The sequence below is a fragment of the Marmota marmota genome, unplaced genomic scaffold (genome assembly GCF_001458135.2).
Source record: "Marmota marmota marmota unplaced genomic scaffold, marMar, whole genome shotgun sequence".
NCBI classification, from domain to species: Eukaryota; Metazoa; Chordata; class Mammalia; order Rodentia; family Sciuridae; genus Marmota; species Marmota marmota.
This window is the reverse complement of record NW_026000142.1, coordinates 21,235,182-21,257,165: the sequence shown is the minus strand read 5'-3', so window position 1 is coordinate 21,257,165 and position 21,984 is coordinate 21,235,182. Positions and strand designations below refer to the sequence as shown.

General features: G+C 39.7%; 1 protein-coding gene across 3 annotated transcripts in view; it reads left to right on the top strand.

The window, feature by feature from the left end:
- Window positions 1–21,984, top strand: part of Znf800 (zinc finger protein 800) — a 192,237-nt gene that overhangs the window by 30,821 nt on the left and 139,432 nt on the right. The window lies entirely within an intron of this gene.

Here is a 21,984-nt window from a genome sequence, read left to right as displayed (position 1 = left end):
AACCAGCAAACCTAAACATGTTTGAGTGCTAATGTCTTTGCAGAACTCAGATGCTTCAATTTCTGTTGGAGCTCCATTGCTTTAATAGGATTTGTAGGGCCTTGCTTGCTTTTTTTTTAATATTTATTTTTTGGTTGTAACTAGATACAATATCTTTATTTTATTATTTATTTTTATGTGATGCTGAGGATCAAACCCAAGGCCTCCCACGTGCTAGGCGAGCGCTCTACCCCTGAGCCACAATCCCAGCACCCCTTGCTTGCTTTTCCCATAGCTCATTCCTCCAGCTCCAAGTCCCTGCCAGTCACCTGCTGCTCAGCCTTTCTAAGGCTCTGCACCAGCTGGGGCCTCAGTGTATTGTTCTTGCTGTCTCCTCTGCCTGGGACACTCTTTCTCTTTCTTTCTTGCTTTCTCTGGAAACTACCTCAGATCTCTTGAAACATTCCTTGACTCTCAAGTCAGGGAGAAGTGCACTCCCAAGCATGGCTGATTTTTGTTAGTCACCATTGTTACATTCTAGAAAGTCACTGTGAACATTGCACTAATGAATCCTGAAACATTGCTCCTAGAGGAAATACAGGGCTAGGTTCCTGTGAATGTTTGGTCATAACATTGTCCACTGATCAATACCTGACCTTGTGCTATGTGTATTTCTTATTTAATCTATATTGTTGATTTATTAAATTGAACCCTTGGCTAAGAGCATCAGGAGTTGAGCCTAAACAAAACACATCTGACATATGTATTTTCTCCACAGGTCACATCACAGCCTTCTGTGCTTAGAAATGTTAGCACTTTAGCACTAAACTTGGTGGTCATTTTAAACAGTAAAACCACACACAAACAAAAGCACAAGAATACAAAAAAATATGCCACTAAATATACCTTGAAAAAAAAATCCTTTTTACAATATGACAGCTGAGGGGAAGCAGAGTGTTCGGCTTCATCTGAGGACATATACATTGGTGACTCCAATTTGTCACCACTCTGTGTATATTCATGAATGACCTTGAAACACCATGAATGTTGTCTTGAGAGTTCAAATAAATGTTAACAAGTAGGCAAATTCACAAATACAGAATCCGTAGATAAAGAGGATAGACTATTTTCAGAGCCCCTCCTAATTCACTCACTAAGGTCCTTTCCGTGCTATGTTGAAATCACAAAAGATCCATCACTGGGCTGGGGATGTGGCTCAAGTAGTAACACGCTCACCTGGCATGCATGGGGCGCAGGGTTTGATCCTCAGCACCACATAAAAATAAAATAAGGATGTTGTGTCCACCAAAAACTAAAAAATAAATATTAAAAAAATCAATCAATCATCATCTGTGTGATCTCTGGTTAGTTACTTAACTTCTCTGTACCTTGATTATATCATCTGACTTATGAGAGTATATAGGGTTGTTGCAAGAACTAAATGAGCAAAGTCATAAATATAACTTAGTAGGATGCTAGTCAGTTTCACATTATAACAAAACATATGAGATAATTAATTTATGAAAGAAAAGTTTTATTTTGGCTCACAGTTTTGGAGGTTCCATTCTATGATTGATTGGCTCCATTGCTTTGGGCCTATGACAAGGCAGTATACCGTGACAGGATTACATGGTAGAGTAAAACTGCTCACCTTAATCAGTCTGGAAGCAAAAAAGGATGAGGGTCTTACAATCCCCTTCAAGGATATATCCCCAGTGATCTGAGGACCTCTTATAAGCCTCCTCCTCCCCAAAGTTCCACCGCCTCCCAGTAGTACCATCCTTGGGCCACACCTTTGGGGGAACAGTTAAGATTCAAACACATGGTAAGCAGTTTGTGTTAGCTGATTGCTTTAGTCAGCTATTCACTGCTGCGACCAAAATACCTGAAAGAACAACTTGGAGGAGGAAGAGCTTATTTCAGGCTCCTGGTTTCAGAGGTTCAGTCAATAGTTGGCCAACTCCATTGCTCTGGGCCTGAGGTGATAGCAGAACATCATGGCAGAAAGGTGTGGTGGGTGGAAGCTGCTCAGCTCATGGCAACTGGAAGCAGAGAGAGTGGTAAGAGCCAGAAACAAAATATACAAAATCCCCAAGGCATGTCCCCAGTGACTCATTTCCTCTATCCACGGTCTACCTGCCTGCCTAGTAATCCCTTCAAATAACCCACCAAGTGGACTAATCCACTGATTAAGTTACAGCCTTCATAATCTAATTATTTTACCTCCTGGATTAACACAGGAGCTTTGTGGTGACACCTCGTATTCAGGTCATAACACTAATACTGTTATTACCACCTGTTTGTCTCTGGCACTAAACCATCACCCCTGTGATGTGCTCTGAGACTTCCTTTGCTCTTTGGCTAGCTTCTGGGAATGGTGACACTAAGAGTTTACATCAGATGGCAGCACTGCTCTAGGTGTGTCACAGTACTTCAGTTGGTACTTTGGAGAGTGGTAGTGGTAGTTTCTATTATTATTTCCTTTTAAAGAAGAGGAAACCAAGATACTGAGGGTTAGGTGACTTGTCTAAGGTCACAAGACATCAGATCTCAGAGCTGACACTTGCACTCAGGCTATCTCACTCCAGAATTATGAATCCTGGTTTTTGTCTATGTGGAGCTTAAATAGACCCAATTCCTCAGTCTACATTCAAATTCCTTTCACAAACATGCATCTTCTTTTAAAAAGCAAATTTTAAAACCACTTTATAATAGTGTTTTAAAAATCTTTTAAACCCACCATGATTCCTGATGTCTAATTCAGCAACAGTTTTGATTTTGATGCTCCCTTAGTTGTCTGTCTACAGGGACACTTTTCCTTGTGCTGCCTAAATGTGAAACTATACATCACAACTTAGTATTATGGCTCTTAGTTGAGATTATCTTGTAATACGTGTTTGTTTTCCATGTCTGTATTCCCTCATTCTGGCCTGTTTAAAGGCTACACTGGTTAAAGAGAGTGAAGCAGGCTTCTCTGTCCTGTCTCTCTGTCTTCACTAGCCACTCCCTCTTTTGCCCCTCACATCTGCTTACTCCCCCTCCACCCTGCTGAAAAGACAGTGACAAACACTTATAAAGTGATTGCTAAGAGGGAAACATGATGTTGCTTATATCAACCAATGACAATAGTAATGCCATCTGATTTCCAATTTAATATATGCCAGGTACTGTATTTACATGTATAAACTCATTTAATCATCAAAATAACCTAATGGGGTAAGTATTAGTATCATTATCCCCATCGACATCTGAGGAAACCGAGGCAAGAAACAGTTAAATACCTTATACCTCATCCAAGATCACACAGTTAGCAAAGGTAGATGCAGGATTTGAGCCCAGGGAGTCTGGTTTTGGAGATCACGCATTCTTAATTATTATGCTGCAATGCTTCTCATGGCTAAGCTTAAAATAACCAAGCCAATGTTGTAAAGGAAGTGGGAACCAGCTTCCCTACTGCACCAGTGCCCTGTGTTCCTCTTCTAGGATTAATTATTTAATGTATATGTGTATTTACCAGTAGATTGTTAGGGCCTGGAGGCTGGGGAGGGAGCCTATTTTCACCATGACATCCCTATGCCTTGTATAGGGCATAAAATGAATATGCCCTTCTATATTTATTGAAGAAAAAAAGGGAAGAAAGGGAGGGTGGGACATGGGACATATATTGGAGACTGGGAAGACTGATGATAAATTATAGAATGTGTAAAATGGCAGGGAGGGTTGGCTTTGAGGAGCTGCACACAGGGTAGGATCCTGTATTTCAGGAGTTCAGAGTGTGTGCACCAGAGGAATGAGCTCAAGCCAGTGAGCGTTAGTGTCGATCAAGTGGTGAACCCCTGACCTACAGGGCTTGGCCAGAGTTTAGGAGAGGGTAGAAGTTGGGTGGGAGGGGAGAGCAAGTTAGGAGTAAATCCCCCAGGAAAGAGCCTTCAGCTCCTGAGAGTTCCCTTGTCCCCTGAGAAGCATGTGTGGGTCAAGGGTATGTCTAGAGTACAGGGGACCTGGCTGCCTACCAGACTGCAGGTCACTTTTTTTGTTTTTTTGAATAAAGAGAGAGTGAGAGAGAGAGAGAGAGGGAGAGAGAGAGAATTTTAATATTTATTTTTTTTAGTTTTCAGCAGACACAACATCTTTGTTTGTATGTAGTGCTGAGGATCGAACCCGGGCCGCACGCATGCCAGGCGAGCGCGCTACTGCTTGAGCCACATCCCCAACCCTGCAGGTCACTTTCTAAAAGCCTAATGGTGGGAAGTTTCCATTAACCTGGTATCTTGGATCTCTTTCCATGGTGAAGCAGGAGAAGACCTGCAAACATGCAGCTCTCCTTAGCAAAGTGGGCTTTTTGTTTCTAGCACTGTGGGACCCAAGTTCTTTGAAAGAGTAAAACAAAAAAAAAGGTGAGGACTCTTTCTGTCATTACTTGTCTCTGGAATCATCATTGTGACTTATTGTTTTAATCTGTTAAAAAAGGGAGCAATGTATTTACGTAGCTTCTCAGAGTTATTGTGAATCAAACAATGTATTTAAAGTCCTTGGAGAAGTGCAAAGTGTAATAAAATGTAATGATTATTAATGCCTGCCATCATGTATATTGGGTCAAATAATCCAATGACAAATAAATTGTACATGAGTGCACTGTCACCTAACCCCCACCTTCACCTCTTGTTCCTCCGTCCCATTATCTTCCTAAAGAAGTAGGTTAAGACTTTCAAAAGAAGTGTGAAAAACATTCTTAGTATATGCATTAATTTTCTATTGCAGCCGTAGCAAATTACCAAAAACCTAGTGACCTTCAAACCATACAAATCTACTGACTTAAGAGTTCTGGAAGTCAAATGTGTAAAGGGGTCTCACGGCTAGAATCAAGGTATTGGCCATGCTGTGTTCCATCCTGGAGTTCAAGGGGGAGAATCTGATTCCTTGCCTTTTCCAGTCTCTGGAGGCTACTCACATTTCTTTTCTCACAGTCCTTTCCTCTATCCTTAAGGCTGTGCCTTTCTTCCATTGTCACCCCTTCCCATCTCTTCTGCCTCTTTCTTCCACTCACAAGGACCCTTGTGATTGCATTAGGCCCACCGGGTAATCCAGGATAATCTCCTTATTTTAAAATCATCCAATTAACAACTTTTATTCTCCTTTGCCTTGTAACCTGTCATAGTCACAGGTTCTGGAGATGGGGACACCAACATTTGTGTCTGTGGTGGGGGCTATTTCTCTGCTTACCACAGCATATGTTGTGTCAGTTTTCCATTTGAAAGAACTTTGGCAAAAGTGAAAATGGAAAATTAAAATTCTCCTTTACTTGCTTCAGGTACTACTCAATGAATCCTAGCAATATTCTTTTTCGTGGGAAACCAGCAACACCTAGTGTCTCTCCAAATAAATTTCAACTGAAAACTTAAAGGTTTTCTGTAATTAAACTTAGTGACTGATGAAAAAAGGAGATCCTGACTGCTGAAAGAGAGAGAAGGCTGGTGATTTTTTTCTACACGTTCTTTAGATTTATTCTGAACCCCTACAGTTGCTTATTCATCCAGAAGTATTGAAGTTAATTCTTCCTGGAGCATGACACCATACTGAACTCTGGTAGATGCAGAAGGATAGGAATGTGATCCCTGTTCTTAAATTGCTTTTAGATTTACAGGGCAGATAAGATACACGAGGGCGATGAAACCAAATGTACTCACAAAACACTGAAGACTTAAGGGCCAACTATACCAATTATAATTAGGATCCATTGCACAAACACAAAACCTTAAGAACTGTGAGTTAAATAGCAGAGAAGCTTATTTCATTCTTTCATGAAATAAATGATGCAGCTACTTTGGATAGCAATTTGACAATTTTCTTATAAAGTTAAGTATAGTTATCATATGACCTAGCTATTCTACTCCTAGGCTTATATCCAAGATAATTGAAGACATATTTCCACACAAAAAAACTTGTACACAGAGTGGAAACAACCCATCAATTTAATCATCAGGTAAGCAAATGTGGTATATCCATATCCATACAATGGAATATTATTCAATCATAAAAAAGAATGAAATATTGATACATGCTACAACATAGATAAACCTTGAAAATACTACATGAAGTAAAAGAAGCCAGTCACAAGATGTTGTATGATTTTACCATTTCATTTATAAGAAATGCAAATTGATTGATACAGAAATCAGATTAGTCTTTGCAAGGGCCTGGGGATGCAGGAAGGAGAATAGGGAATGACTGCTAATGGGTACAGGGTCTACTTTTGGAGTGATGAAGATATTCTGGAATTAGATAGTAGTGAAGGTCGAACAGCTCTATGGATATAATAAAACACTAAAACCCATCAAATTACTGGAAAGTGAAATTGATCAAATTGATAAAATAAAATAGATTATCCCACCTTTCACTCTGCACAATGAAGGCTTCCTCAGGGGGATTTCTTTGTGAAATTCTTATATCATTATCTAAAGGAAAGAGAAGGCATCAATCTCTCCTACAGAGAGCATCCCCTGGTTCCATGGTTTGTGCCCATTGTCTCTTCTTCTCTAGTGGTTCCCTTTCCAGCCCCTCTCTTCTCAGATCCTTGACCTGCTTAATCACAGTGGCCTCTGACACTATTAACCATCTTTCTTGAAACTTCTCTCCTTGGCAGCAACATTATTATGTCTTGGATCTGTAATGTCTCCAAAAGTTCATGTGTTAAAGGCTTGGCCCCAATTTAACAATGTCTAGAGGTGGGACTTTTGGGAGTGATTCGATCCCAAGGGCTCTGACCTCATTAGTAGATTAATCCATTTTAGCTGAATGGACTACTGGGGGGAGATAGAAACTGTTGGCAGGTGGGGCATAATTGGAGGAAGCAGGTCATTGGGGCATGCCCTTGGGGACTGTATCTTGTCTCTGTCTCCATCCCCTTTCTCTTTTTCTCTCTTCTCTCTTCTTTTCCCTTCCCTTCCCTTCCCCTCTCCTCTTGACATTGCTCTTGGTACCTTCTAGGAGGCAGATAATGCATTGTTTAGAGCCTATTATCTGGTCCACTGGTTCTGAGTACTTTACCTTAAGGCCATCCCACTTCCATGTCCATCCCCTTACTTCAGAGTCCAGACCAGTAAGTATGTCCATGAAATCATAAGGAAGCTCCTAAGTCTGCAATGATCTAAGGGCCCAGAAGTAAGCTGGGGAATTGAGGGGTGGATTAGAACCCACGTGATAAGATCTATCTCCTCATGTGGTATAATTATCTAATTTTAGTATTCCATTGCTAAAGATCTTGAAGGCTTAATGCTTGAGGATCTAGAATATACTGATAAAGATATGTGGCTGAATAATACTAGCTATTTCCCTTGGTACCTTAGCACACAGCTTGTTTTAGAGACATCCAGTAAGGATTCAAGATGTGCCCTCAGCAGCTCTGGGCTTATTTCTGGTACTTTGGTCTTAATTAGATGGGTTTTTGACTCATCATTATTTAGTTACTCATTTTTCCTTAACAGAGTATTTGGTTGTTTTATGCAATTAGAGGGAAGAAGCTCACAAAAGTCATCACATTACAAAAGAGATATGACAGAAAAGACCATTAACTCTCTCTTACTGTACAAGTCCCAGCAGTAATTAGGGACTTACGTAAACAGCCCAGCTTACATTATTTAGTCGACAATCTCTAATAACAGCAGCAACAGTGTGGGGCATTTTATTCTTCATAAAAGCGAAAGTGATTAGTCTGCTATATAACCTAATCATCTGAAAAATGTAATTCCCATAACAACATTTGTTATTACTGCCTTGTTAAAGGGCAGATTAAAGACAGAATTTTGACACATGAAATTGCACTGCTGCACAAAAGCCAAAATAAGTGTTTCCTCCACTAGGGGGCTGGTACCTGCTGCCCGCACCAGGAGTCCTTCCCCTGATGGCAGCGGATCAGATCTAACTTCAGCAAGTTCTTTCTTCACCAGTTGGATGAATTCGAGCTGCATAAGTTAATTCTTTTGGGGGAAGAGTGGTTTTAGAAAGATAATTAAAGTTCATCTGAGAGATTTGAAAGGATTTTAAATTTTTCATTCAGCAAACAATTCAAAATTTACTGGGCTCCTTGGTTGTGTGAAGATGTGGGCTGGATGCTAAACACAAAGGTAGGGAGATTCTGCTGCTAGCTTTAAGGAACTTCTTTGTAACCCTGGACCATTAGTCACTGATGTCTTCTGTTTTCCTCCTGGGCACTTGGTCACCTGTTTGGAGTTAGGTCTGACCATGTCCTTTGCTTTAACCTATAGGAACTGTTATGGATGAATGTTGTGTCTTCACCAGATTCCCATGTTGACATGTGACGGTGTTAGGAGGTGGGGGTCTTTGGGAGGTCATTAGGTCACGAGGGTGGGGCCTTTATGAATGGTATAAGTGCCCTTATAAGAAGAGACACAAAGAGCTTGTTCCCTCACCTTCCATCTCTTTCTGCCATGTGACAATACCATCAGGAAGGGGTTGTCTCCAAACCAGAAAGAAAGTCCTCAGAAGGCATCAGATCTGCCAGTGCCTTGATCTCAGACATCTAGCCTCCTGAACTATGAACAGTAAATCTTTTTTTGTTTAAGCCACTCAGGCTAAACTAATCAGTTATAGCAGACAGTGATCCTGGTGGTATTCCTCTCTTTTTATTTTCCCCTTTCTAACAAGAGACTAGTGAGTTTTCCTTTTACTGTATTGAATCTAGCCCATCCTACCTATTACGGAACATAGACTTCCCATCTCACCTGGTGGTGGACAAGGAAGGAGATGATAGATGCAGAAGCACAGCAATTGGTGCATAACAGGACTTGGCAAAGAGTATTTTTTATTCTCCCTTTTCCTTTTAAAATCTCATGAGAAATGTGAATTCTTATCGTGCAGGAGAAAGTGGAATCTGTGTGTATTTTTAATATAGCAACATATAGAAATGTTTACACAAAAGATTTCTTCATTTTAGGGTTGAGTCAGAGTAGGTAAGATTTTATAGTTACCATATTTGATAGGTCTGCCAGTCATCTCCAAATATTTATTCTCCTCTTCTATCTTGGTAATAGCATCTCAGTATTTAAGTGGGCAAATTGCTATCTCAATCTAAAAGGCATTGGCCATGCTGCCTTGCAGCTGTGCATCATCATATGACTAATAGACAATAAGATGTTAAAAGGAAATGTGTAGGATTTCTGTGAAGACTTCTCTTCAAGCAGGAGGTACCTCTGTCTTTTCCTTTGCTGCATTCTGTTGTCTGAGATATGGATGCAGTAGCCAAAGCTCTAGCAGCCCTCTTGGGCCATGAGGATAAGAGCATCCTTTCAGGATGTTGGATAGTAAGCCAGAAGGTGCCTGGGGTCCTTGGTTACTTCAGGGAGTATCATATAAGTCGTGGACTATCTACTTCTGGATTTCTTCTAGATTTAAGAGAGATAAATTTCTAATTTGTTTGGGCCATTTTTTTTATATCTTTATTGTTTGCTAATTTATTTTTATGTGGTGCTAAGCATTAAACTCAGTGCCTCACATGTGCAAGTAAGCATTCTGTCATTGAGCCATAACCCCAGTCCTAGGCCACTATTTTGAAAAATTTTTATTGGTACATTATAATTGCACATAATAGTGGGATTTATTCTGCTACATTCATGTGTCCCTAAGATAATTTGGTCAATTTCATTCCCCAGTACCTTCTCTTTCCCTCTCCTTCTCCTCTTAGCCACTGTTTTAAAATTTATTTTTAAATTTTATTTTTATTATGATAAAAACACATAATAAAATTTACCATCTTAAGTATTTTTAAGTGTATAGATTAGTAGCATTAACTATGTGGTTTTGAGTTTTTTTGATTTTACAAAACCAAATCTTATCCTAACTAAAACATAGTAGAAGCTCTTTTTAAAAAATATTTATTTATTTATTTGAGAGAGAGAGAGAGAGAAAGAGAGAGAGAGAGAAGAGAGAGATAGAATTTTTTAATATTTATTTTCCAGTTTTCGGTGGACACATCTTTATTTTATTTTTATGTGGTGCTGAGGATAGAACCCAGTGTCCCGCGCATGCCAGGCGAGCGCGTTACTGCTTGAGCCACATCCCTAGCCCCGTAGAAGCTATTTAATTGGCTCCAATAAATGAACTTATTAAATTGCCATCACTTTCCACTGCCTTAGTAGTGACCAACCGTAACTATTTCGTGTGTGCTCTCAGTTATTAAACTGTTCTCTAAGACAGTGGTTTTCAGAATCGCATGTACATTAGAGACCCCTGAAGAGTTTCTGATTCTGGTACATCTGGAGTGGGGCCTGAGAATTTTACATTTCTAACAAGTTCCTGGGACCTTGATGATGCTGATGTAGGATACTATAGTCTTCAATTCCTGTCAGCAGAGCTGAGTGTTACTGGGGATCAATTGTGTTTGTTCTTAGCTGTTTATATGTATTGTTCTGATTGTCCTTGTGACTTCTGGTGGAATCACGATAGGTCTCTGGATCCTATGGCGGGGACAATGATGAAGACAGTAATCTTCCTAATTTTGCTTAAAACATTCTTGACTCCCCATCAAACGAATATTTATCATCAAAGGGGTCATTGTACTTTCATCTGGGGCCCCAGTGAGATCTACATAAAAAGTCACCAAAACATTTTCATTTCAGCTAGTTAAATCTATTGAGATTCACTAGAAATCAATGATGGGTGTGTTTTCTTGCAGTGAAATAGTTTTTCTCCTAATGAATCAACAAACATGGTTGTTTTTCCCCTTTCCTTGATGGGAACAGGTTTGCAGAATTTCAGATAGTTAATACAGGTCTTAAAATATCAGAACCATTTTTCTTTGTACAGTGTTGCTGTAATAAATAGGACCACCAGGGGAAGACTCCAAATAAATTGTTTGGAATATAGGGGGGACAATTACATGTTTCTTTCCCTGGAAACAATTGGATATTATATTCCCTTTCCTGTGTGTGTGTTCGCCATTTACTTCTCTTACTGTCTTCCTGACTTCAGCCATGGGAGGTGGGATAACACTTCCAAGTTACAGAGTTTTGCTATCCTATTTGTTTTCTTTAGATAATCCTCAGAATGGTTATGAGGTTTGGTTGTTGCTGGTGAACACCTGTACACAATTTGCATAACTTATTAGCTCTATAAATTTCTAGGTAAGCATGTGACCAAGAAGCCCACGACCAGTATATTATGACTGGAGCCCCTTGGAAGGCATGCCCTTTTAAAACTTTACATGTGATGTGATTAGAGCAGCATGATGGTCTTTTGTTTCCAGGGTGGCTTTGAGTAGCAGATTGCCCAGGTCTTTTGAGTTCCTCTCTCCTGAAGCAAAAGATCGATTCCAAACAACTGACTAAAATCATTCCTGGCTGCTCCCTCCTGCAGGTGACTGGTATCTGCTGCAGCTGCCTGTGTTTTCAGCACTCTCCTGGCCCTGTTTAGTCCCTGAAGAGGCAATTGCACATCTTACTGCACACAGCCAGCCTACCTTTGTGCAGCCATTTCCTTCTCAGTTAAAACGTTCTTGGTGCACAAAAGCAGATGCTGAAGAGAATGGCTCAGGACTGAGAGTAAGGGCAGCTTGCAGGCTGCAGGGCTCCGCCGCCCCTTCTCCAGGAGGATCTCGCTGCTAACCCTGCCTAGGAAAGTAATGGAGCATTCCTAAGAACGCCAAACTCCAGCTTGGCTCATCCCAGCTTTCTCCCTCACCTCCAGACCCTCAGGTGAGACTAAAGCAAACCAACAAACCCTGCAAATAGCAGACAGCACAGTTGCTCCCTGTAAGAACGTGGATTTGCTCGATGATGACAGTCCCAGACTTCTACCTGAATCTTAGCATGTTTTGTTTTGTGGGAAGAATTGTGGTCATCACTGTTTTCCTGTTTACCAGCACTTTTTCTGGTGGTAACATTAAACATTTCCTCTGGGGTGGTGTGAGAGAAAACAGGTATAAATTTTTAGAAGTAGCTTAGTTCAGTGTGAGTCTTCAGAAATGCTTCCTACTAGCCAGGTTACTCCTGCAAGGATCAAACTATCTAAGAATGGTGGCTAAGAGCCAAAGGTACAAATGGGATTCTGCAATTTGTGGGAGTCTGTTTTAGCATTTATATTTAAATATATTTCCCTCCAAGAATTTTTAATTGGCGATTTTGCCTTGAGATGGTCCGATAAATCAGATAGGGAGCCAAACCGAGTTATTTCGCTTGGTAACCAAGCTTTATTTCAGGGCTTTCTTTCCCCTGCGGTTCTTGCCCCGAAGCGATCTGTAAAGCGAACCTACTCTGATACAGTTTGAAAAGTGCATTTTGTACTTGGCTCTTTCTTTGATCGAATTAATCTGGGCCTTTTTGTAGTTCTAAATGAGGCCTATAGGCTGACAATGTAGCTGTTTAAAGGGGATTTTAGGGGATAATAGCCAATGCAAATAGTGCCATGAGAATGGCAACTTGCTTTTGCACTTTCAATCACATAATAACAGCAAAGAAAGCTTTTAAAATGAATTGAAATTTTGTGGCATGCCATCTGGGATTATTTGGGGAAACAGTTCTGAATACTGCAGTTGGGCTAAAGAATGGAGGTAGGGACTGCTCTTAAGCTGACATGTTTCAGATGGCAACCTTACGCTAACTGTGCAAAGTTGGCTAGCATTTTTTTTCTTTCTTTTGGATTATCTGCAAAAATTCTCTTTGATTGCTGGTATTTGGGTCTGAAAAACTTTTCTATTGTTAAAGAATTCAATTCAACCCCTGCAGCTGCTGATCCCCTTATTGTCCCCCTCGTTATGTGTATTCGTCTCAGATGAATGTAGCCAAGCCTTTTAGTGCCTTAATAGGTGTCTACATAAAGGTCATTTCTTCTGCCATACTTGTTTTAACAAAAGTTTATACACAAACAACAACCACAGCTAAAACATTCACGTTAATCAATTTCCTCTTGATGGAGGATGCAAAAACTGCCTCAGGCCATGGCTGAGGCATGAAAAATGTTTTCTGTATATGATGTTGTAAAGCAGAAAATAGTTTAAGCAGCTTCATCAAGGGCAAAGCATAATTGTTTCCGCAGTTTCCAACAGAGATCATCTGCTCTGGTGCTGGAGTGTACATGCAGCCATACTGGGGTGAAATTTGAGGGCAGAGAGGGGTTCAGGGCTGAGTCTGTTAGGTTTTTGCTTTTTCCTTGATGTTGACCCTGCTTTGGGAGCTGTTCTCTGTGCACTTCTGGTGACTGTCAGCTATTGACTGTCTTTGCAGGAAATGATGCTTAAGAGATGGCAGAAAATTGCATAAAGGGACACAATCAGGTATCTAGAATTTGCAAAAATTAAATTATTTCCTTGCAGATATTTCCTCCCCTGTTATACAAAAGACAACCACAGCCTTTCCATTTTCAAACCCTAGGGAAGGTTGCTTTTAGGATGAAATAAATAGTGAAGATAATAGCCACTGATGGTTAACATGGGTGAGAATGCTGACCTGCTAACTCAAATGCCAGTCAAGTGAGAGACAGCAAGGGTTTCTAAGGGACCTTAGTATTGTTCATTCTGCTGTGAGGGAACTTCCCAGCACAGTGGACGTCATGTGGGAATTACAAAATTCTGGCCACGTGGGGATGGGATCGAGGAGGCCCACCCACCCTGCCTCCCAGAAGCATCCCTAAGGAGTTTGCCTCAGCTGCTGGCTAATTAAGAGACAGCCACATTCTGTGATCCATCTCAGGATGGTGCCTAGTACCCAGTCCTTTAGGAAGGAAAACAAACCAGCTGCATGATGTCTGTAGGCTGTTCACCTCTGTGTGTGGGTTTGCCTGCTCATTCATCTTCTAGGTTCGCAGCTGAGACTTGAGAGGTGAGGATTTTCAAGTCCTAAAATGCCTTGGCGGTTTGTGAAGGCCAGAAGGCTCTGTGATTTGGCCTCTGTGTGTGTTTCTACCCTGTTGCCACTATCAGCTGAGGGCCTTCCCTTCACTCACATGGTCAGAATTGGGGTTGGGTGCTGAGGCTCTCAGGTGCTAAGGATCATCCTAGTGGAGCCACCCAAGTCTCTCCCACAATGACGTTTCAGTCATTTGGGCTGGACAGGTGCTCCACAAACTTTATTGAGCGTGTGGATGACCAGGGCATCTTGTTACCATACAGGTTGATTCAGTTGGTATAAAATGGGGCCCCAAAGATCAGCATGTCTAAAAGCTCTCTGGTGTGGCCAGTGCTGCTGGGGGCTTTATATTCTACCTGGAGATGAGGTATGGCTCTCACTGTCCCAGAGCCGAAGTATCTATCTATAAAATGATGGGAATAAAAATGCCCATGGATGCATTGACGGAGATCTTAGCTTCTCAACTCCTGTAGCTTTTGGGGGGGATTAGAAAGGGCTGAGGACAGTCCAGTTTTACTACCATATTCTCCAGTTTGTCTTGTACTGATTTGATTCTTCAGTTTGAAGTAGGAGAGACTAAGTGAATGATATTTGGTCCTAATCTTGACCTTTTCTATATAGTTCACTCATTTTTGAAGTTATCAAACATATATCAATGCCTACTCTGTGAGCCCTGTGCTAGGGGCTGTAGGTATGGAGTGGCAGGAAGATCTCGTCCCTGCCCTCCAGCAATTTACAATCTAGAGCCTGGAGCTGGCTATTCATTGGAACTACCTGGGGAGGTTTTACAATAATAAATATTTGCCCACTCCCTGCCTTATTGCCCCACCCCTCCCCAGAGAATCAAATTTAACTAGTTGGGGATAGGTCCCAGCCTTCAGCAATTTTCTCTTCCTCCTCCTCCTCCCCCACTCCTCCTCCTCCTTCTTCTTTTTTTTTTTTTTTGAGACCACTGTCCATGTTGCCCAGGCTGTCCTTGAACTTGCAAATCTTGCCTTAGCTTTCTCCCTGTGGCTGAGATTACAGGTACACACCATTGCATCTAGCTCATCAGCCTTTTGAGGAGCTTCTTCAAAAATTCTAGTATACAGTCAGCACTGAGGACCCCTGGCCCAAAGAATGAGATATGTAGGAGGATGAGGGCGACATTGTGAAAAGAGCTACCTCAGGTACAGACTCCTGAGCTGGGGAGAGCAGTGGGATGACCATAGGACTCAAACTCCCTTTTCCTGGCAGCCTGTCTTTCCAGAGCATCATGTTCATTACAGTGAGGCAGAAAACAGCAAGGTGACCATGTGTGTACCTCAAAACCACTCACATGTAGTGATATCCTGGCTCTAAGTCATATGATGTGGAGTCTCCCTGGCACCAGCCCCTTTACTCTTCAGCTGAGGTTGATTTGGTGCAAAAGAGAGGCAGGCCTCCATTTGTTCTAGTAAGGGTGACCAACTGTCCTGGTTTGTCTGAGACTGAGGGGTTTCCCAGGATGCAGGACTTTCAGTGCTAAAAACTGGTAAGTCCCTAGGAAATCTAGATGAATCAGTCACCCTAGTTCTAGTGTAATGACTTTTATTGCAGGCTTTCTCAAAGCACGATTCAGAAAAGGAGAAGTTAATGAATCTGAGCTTACCAAATTAAAAACTTCAGCTTTGAGGAAGTATATGGAAAGAGGATGAAAAGCTATAGTCTAGGAGATGTTTTCAAATCATATCTGCTACACAGATATACCTAGAACATAATATTTAAAAATTTAAAAACTCAATAATAAAAAACCAAACAATCCAATTAGAAAATGGGCAAAACATGAACAGACATTTCATGGACAAGGGAACACAGATGGCAAATAAACACATGAAAAGATGTTCAGCATCATTTGCTGTTAGGTATATGCAAATTAATACTACAATGAAGTATTCCTATGTGGTCTATCAGAACATTTGAGATAAAAAATAAGGACAACACCTTATGCTGGTGAGGATGTAGAGAGAAATTCATTATTAGTACATTGCTAGTGGGAATCTAAGATGGTACAGCCATGCTGGAGGCCAGTTTGGCAGTTTCTTCAAAAAACAAAAAATGTAACTACCATACATCCTAGCACTGGCACCCTTGGATATTTATCTGAGAGAATTGGAAACTTACATTCACATGAAAATTTGTACATGAATGTTCATAAGAGCTTTATTTGTACTACCTAAAATCTGGCAACAACCTAGATCTTCTTCCACTGGTAAATGGTTAACCAATGGTATTTTTAGATAAAACCTTTCAAAACATGCAGTTGGTGGAGAAATAAAATGAAAGGAATCTTTAGAGGTAAAAGTGCTGAGATCTACTATTCCAGTGCTTACTAGATCTGCATTGATTTTGGGGTGCTACATTCAGTGGGTGATCAGCCCATGTAGATAGAGGCCTGGGTAAAAAAAAAACATTCTCACAGAAACTAGAAAGACATAGTGTAATCACTGCATAGACACTAAGCAAAGTGAAAACAAACAGGCAGAAAACGCACAAGCAGTTAACATACTAAACATACTGACACCAAGAATTTAGTGTAAAAAAAGATTATTTCTAGGATATAGCTATACAAGTTCAACACATTATCCTTCTATATCTGTATCTCTATAGTATAGTGATAACTAATGTTTGTAACACTGATTCTGAAATATTATTGGATTTTGAAGTGCTTTCTTAATTATCAAGCATCTCATAATGTCATTATAGGTAGATTCTACTATATCTCAATTTTCCGGAAAGTAGTCATCTATAGATAGTCTCCTAATGGCAGGTCTTCACTAATTTTTGCAGGTCTGGAGCAAACATTTCCTTTCCCCTGGATATTACGAGTGAAGGTACCTGGAGAAAAGAAAGCTTATTAGCTACTTATTACCCTGCTAATAGAAGGGCTCATCCACTGGCCTAGATCATTTATTAGGTTGTACCTTTGCTTCCTAGCATCTTGAAGTACCAAGCTCCCTTGTGTTGGTCATGCTGAAATGGCACTGTACTGGTGTCCCCATCTCCGGTAGCATAGAGATAACAATAACTGACTCCTATGTAGTACTTATTAAATGTCAGATAGTGTTCTAAGAGTTTTATGCATATCAACTCAGTTAATTCTCCTATATCCCATGAGATAGGTACCATTCCCATACCCATTTTATTGACAAGGAAAATCTGAGGCACAGAGAAGTTAAACTGCCCAAAATAAAAAACTTAGCAGGCCTATAATCCCAGCAACTTGAAAGGCTGAGGCAGGAGGATTGCAAGTTCAAACCTAGCCTCAGCAATTTAGTGAGACCTTAAGCAACTTAGTGAGAACCTGTCTAAAAAAAAAAAAAGAAAGAAAGAAAGTTAGCAGAATTCAGCTCATCTGGCTCTGGAATCCACTCTCTTTTGAAAAAGCATGTAAATGTTTAGGTTGTATAATAGGTCAACTTTGAATGCCAAAATATCAATTTTAATTTTGATATCTCCAAAATTTTCTGGAATTTGTCTTGGTTTCCTTTTCTGAATCAGTTTATTCATTAATCAATTTATTCATTATTTATTCAAATCTCAGGGACTTATGTACAAGTGTTCCAGTTTGACTAATGGTAGTTACAGTACATTGCGTTAATTGCAGACTCTTGCAGATGGCAAAACAAAACTAAGATGATATTATTCTAAATGTCATTGTGCATCTCAACTATTTTGATGATCTGTATAATTTACTGGTACTATGGATAATTGTTGAATTGTATCATTTTCATTTATTTGAGATCATTATTCAGCAGAATGTGTCATTTCTTTGTATTTACTGGTAGATGTGGGCACCTTTAAAGATGAAGGACCAACTATCTGTAGAAACCCTAATAATTTTTGGAGGAATTATCTGAAATTTGATTCAACTCTTTAGCTTCTCCAGGTTGGCCAATTCACCCTAGTTAGGCTGACCTATGAACACTAGGGCATATATATTTTATGGTATATTTATGGGTTTGGAGGAATTTGAATAGCCCTAGATTTGGTCACAGACTTGTATTTCTTGGTGAAGGCATGTGTTTTAGTCAGCTTCTTTGTCACTGTGACCAAAAACCCTGACAAGAACAATTTTAGAGAAAAGCTTATTTGGTGCTCATTGTTTCAGAGGTCTCAGTCTATAGACAACTGATTCCATTGCTCTGGGTCAAAGGTGAGACAAAACATCATGGCAAAACAGTGTGGTTGAGGAAAGCAGCTCAAGGCATAGCTACCAGGAAGCAGAGAGAGCGAGCTCAGTTTGCCAGGAACAAAATATATACTCGAAAGGCATGCCCCCAGTGATCCACCTCCTCCAGCCACACCTTGCCTGCCAAGTTTCCACCTAGCTGATCCAATCAAGTAAATTAACTCACCGATTAGGTTAAGGCTCTCATAACCCAATCATTTCATTTCTAAACTTTCTTACATTGTTTCACAAATGAACTTTTGCTGGACACCATATACCCAAACCATACAGTATATATTCATTAAAAAAAAAAAAGTGAAGCCTCATATCTCACAACTAGGTCTAAGGGATTTTTCTTGCAGGAGTTTATTGTTACTGTTGGAATTATTATTACTGAAGCTCTTCTTTAGTTTTATTCTGTTTTGCTATTTTTTGAAAAAATTGGTAGCTGACCTGAGGGTAAGTGATATAATTTTCCTCTTTTCTTCACTTTCAACTTAGATTGCCAGCCTAGCTCTGTGGGGGAACTAATGGTTGGTAATTAACTTTTCGATAAATTACTGCTTATAGAAAAGGGAAGACACCTTGAGCTAGAAGTCAGTCTATCAGAACAGTGAAAATGTCCCCATACTTTTGTCATTTTGCAAATTATGCCAGTAATGTTTACTTGGCAATATAATAAGAGATGAAATCTCAAGCACATGGGCATCAGAATTCGCTGGAAACCCCCACCCCTACCCCTGCTGAGCCATCATAAAAGTGTCTTCATCTGACATAGAACATAAGAACAGTGAGAATAGCCCTTGTTCCTGTGGCTTCCTCTTGACTTACACATGCATATCCATCAATCTTGTGACCCACCAGCAATTAAAAAAAAAAAAAAAAAAAAAAGAATTCATGGCCAAGAATCTAGCCAGATTATGGAAAGAGAATTGTTCTTTCTTTCTTCCTTTCTTCCTTCCTTCCTTCCTTCCTTCCTTCCTTCCTTCCTTCCTTCCTTCCTTTCTATTCAGAAACAATTGAACTGGACACCTTACTGGACACCCTATTTTTTTTCTGAGAAGTCAAGCAATGGCAGGAGATAGAAAAAAGTACTCAAGTATATTCAGTAGTAATGGAAGTGTTTTTCAGAATGACCAGAGGACCTCTTCAGAGTTCTCTCATTAGTTTAATCTCTGTCATGTCAATTTAAGCTATTATTCTATGTTAATTACTATTTTTTTGTGTGTAAAAAAAGTACTGAAATTGTAATTCTATTAGACATCTCAGAGAATTTTAGAACTTGAAGGGGCCTTGGAGATAATAATAGTTGCAATTACAGATGCTTATTCTCTGTCATGGCCCCCAATGGCTGCTATGAAGATGATCTCATTCTCTATAATTTTCGAGGTGGGTGTAATTACCATCCTGTACCCCTTTACAGTGAGAATAAATGAATGAGACCTAGCAAGATTGTATAACAAGACCAAAGTCCCCCACCTGGAAGAACTGGGATGAAAATAGTAACCTTGCTGACTCCAATGTGTGAGCTTAATGTCTAGGTTATGACTCTCTTGGGGAATGCTTATAGAAAACTCAAGGAGAAGCTAATTTACCTAAAGTAATATCAACATACAGCTGCTTTTCTGAATTAAGGAGGAAAAAAGAGGGGAAGGCCAGGGTAAAGAACCTGGTGCTCTGGGGTGAAACTCTATTTTAGGATCCACTGCTTCTCCCCAGCCAATCTCCCTTTGGAAACTCTTTCATGGCAGCAGAACCCAAAGTTCTTCCTATCAGTAAGCATTCACAAAGAAATAACAGCTATATTGAGATAATTTACATAACCATGATGTTCACCCTTTTGAAGTATACAATTCAGTTGATTTTAGATTATTCACAGAGTTTTACAGCCATCACCACTTTCTAATTCTAGTCACTCCAAAAAGAAACCCATGCCCATTAGCATGGAATTATCAATCTCCACTCCCTGCCTCCCCCTCCCCCCAGCCACCACTAATCAACTTTCTGCCTGTCCGAATTTGCCTCTTCTGGACATTTCATATAAATGAAATCCTACAATATGTGGCATTTTGTTTCTGGCTTTTTAAACTTAGCAGGTAGTTTTAAGGTTCATCCATGTTATAGCATGAATCCGTTGCTTTTTTAAGTTGAGTACCATTCCAGTGTATGAATATACCACATTTTGTTTATCCATTCATCAATCACTTGACATTTGGACTATTTCTACCTTTTGGCTGTTGTAAATAATATTGCTTGTTATTGTCTTTTTGGTATAGCTGTCCCAGTAGGTGTGAAGTGGTATGTATAGTGGTTTGAATTTGAATTTCCATAGTGATTAGTAATGTTGAGCATCTTTTCAATTGCTTATTGGTCATTTATATATCATCTTTGGAGAAATATGTATTCAGTTGTTGTCTATGTTTAGTTGGGTTGAGTTGTAAGAGTTCTTTATATAATCTGGATATGAGCACCTTCTCAGATACATGATTTCCTTCCATTCTGTTTCTTCAATCTTTCTTGATGACATCCTGTAAAGCACAAAGTCTTTAATATCAATGATGTCCAAATTTTTATTATTTTTTCTTTTGTAATGTGTGCTTTTTATCATATATCTAAGAAAATATTGCCTAATCCAAAGTCACAAAGATTTATACTGATGTTTTTTTCCTATGACTTTTGTGGTTTGAGTTCTTAAACTTAGGTCTATAATCCATTTTGAGTTAATTTTTATATATGGTATAAGGTAAGCATTTTTTCTATGCAAATTTATAGTGGTTAATCAAGTTAGCAAATATCATTTTGATTACTAAAGTGACATTTATATATATTAAACAATATATAGTCAATTTATTTGTAATTATGTTAATCTATTAATCTGTTTGTGAAAAATAGAATTTTGGCTCCAAATATAAGACTGATTGTGTAACGGGACCCCTACTAAAATTAAAAGACTCAAATTGGTTTTCTTCTTCCCCCATTTCCTGGTCTCCATCCCAGCTTCCTCATGCAGAGAAAAGAAGCTGAGAAACTTCTCTCAAAGCCCTGGCAATGGGTGCCAGCAAAGGCTGAAAAACTGGAATTATCACATATCTCCAGGTAGCACAGCCTGGCTGAACTACATATGAATATTTCCTAACTTTTGTTTCTATAAATTTTAACATTTCTTTAAGTTAGCTGCCTTCCCAGTTTTAGGCAAACTGTGATTAAATTCACAGTTAAGTATTTTCATGTTTCTGATGTGGGCAGGTGACTAAGTCTAATTCACTGGGACTCCAGCAGGGCTTCTAGCCTGGGCCCTTGTTACAATCTAGTCCTGTCTTTTTAAAATTTAATTTTCTGGAAGCTAATAGTGGTGAATGTTCTTTGATTCACATATATTAAGCCATTATGATGGGGAAAAGAAATAATTTTCTAGCCAGGCACTGTGCCATACATCTATAATCCTAGTGGCTTTGGAGGTTGAAGCAGGAGGATATGAATTCAAAGCCAGCCTCAGCAATTCAGTGAGGCCATAAGCAACTTAGTGAGACAGTGTCTCTAAATGAAATTTAAAGAAAGGGCTGGGGATGTTGCTCCCCAGTTGAGCGTCCCTGGGCTCAATCGCTGGTAAAAAAAAAAAAAAAAAAAAGTTTTCTAATAAGGGACTTTTGTTAACACATGGTGGGATTAAGAAAAAAAAAATCAAAAGCCACAGGAATGAAATCTAAGTTTAATTATCATGTTAAAGAAAGCAGTAAGTTTTTTTTTTCTTTTTCTTTTTTAAGTTTACTAATCTTAGTTCCATACTTAGGCTAACTTCTGAGGTGAAGAAAATAGTGGAAAGGCCTGGAAGGGAAGGATGAGATAGAACAAAGGCAGGAGAGCCCTGGAGTGGGAGGAGAGCCAGGCCCAGGAGGCTTCAGTGGCCTGGCAGTTCACAGATTTGGGAGGTGAAGAGTGTGAGCATAGAGAGTGGGGGAC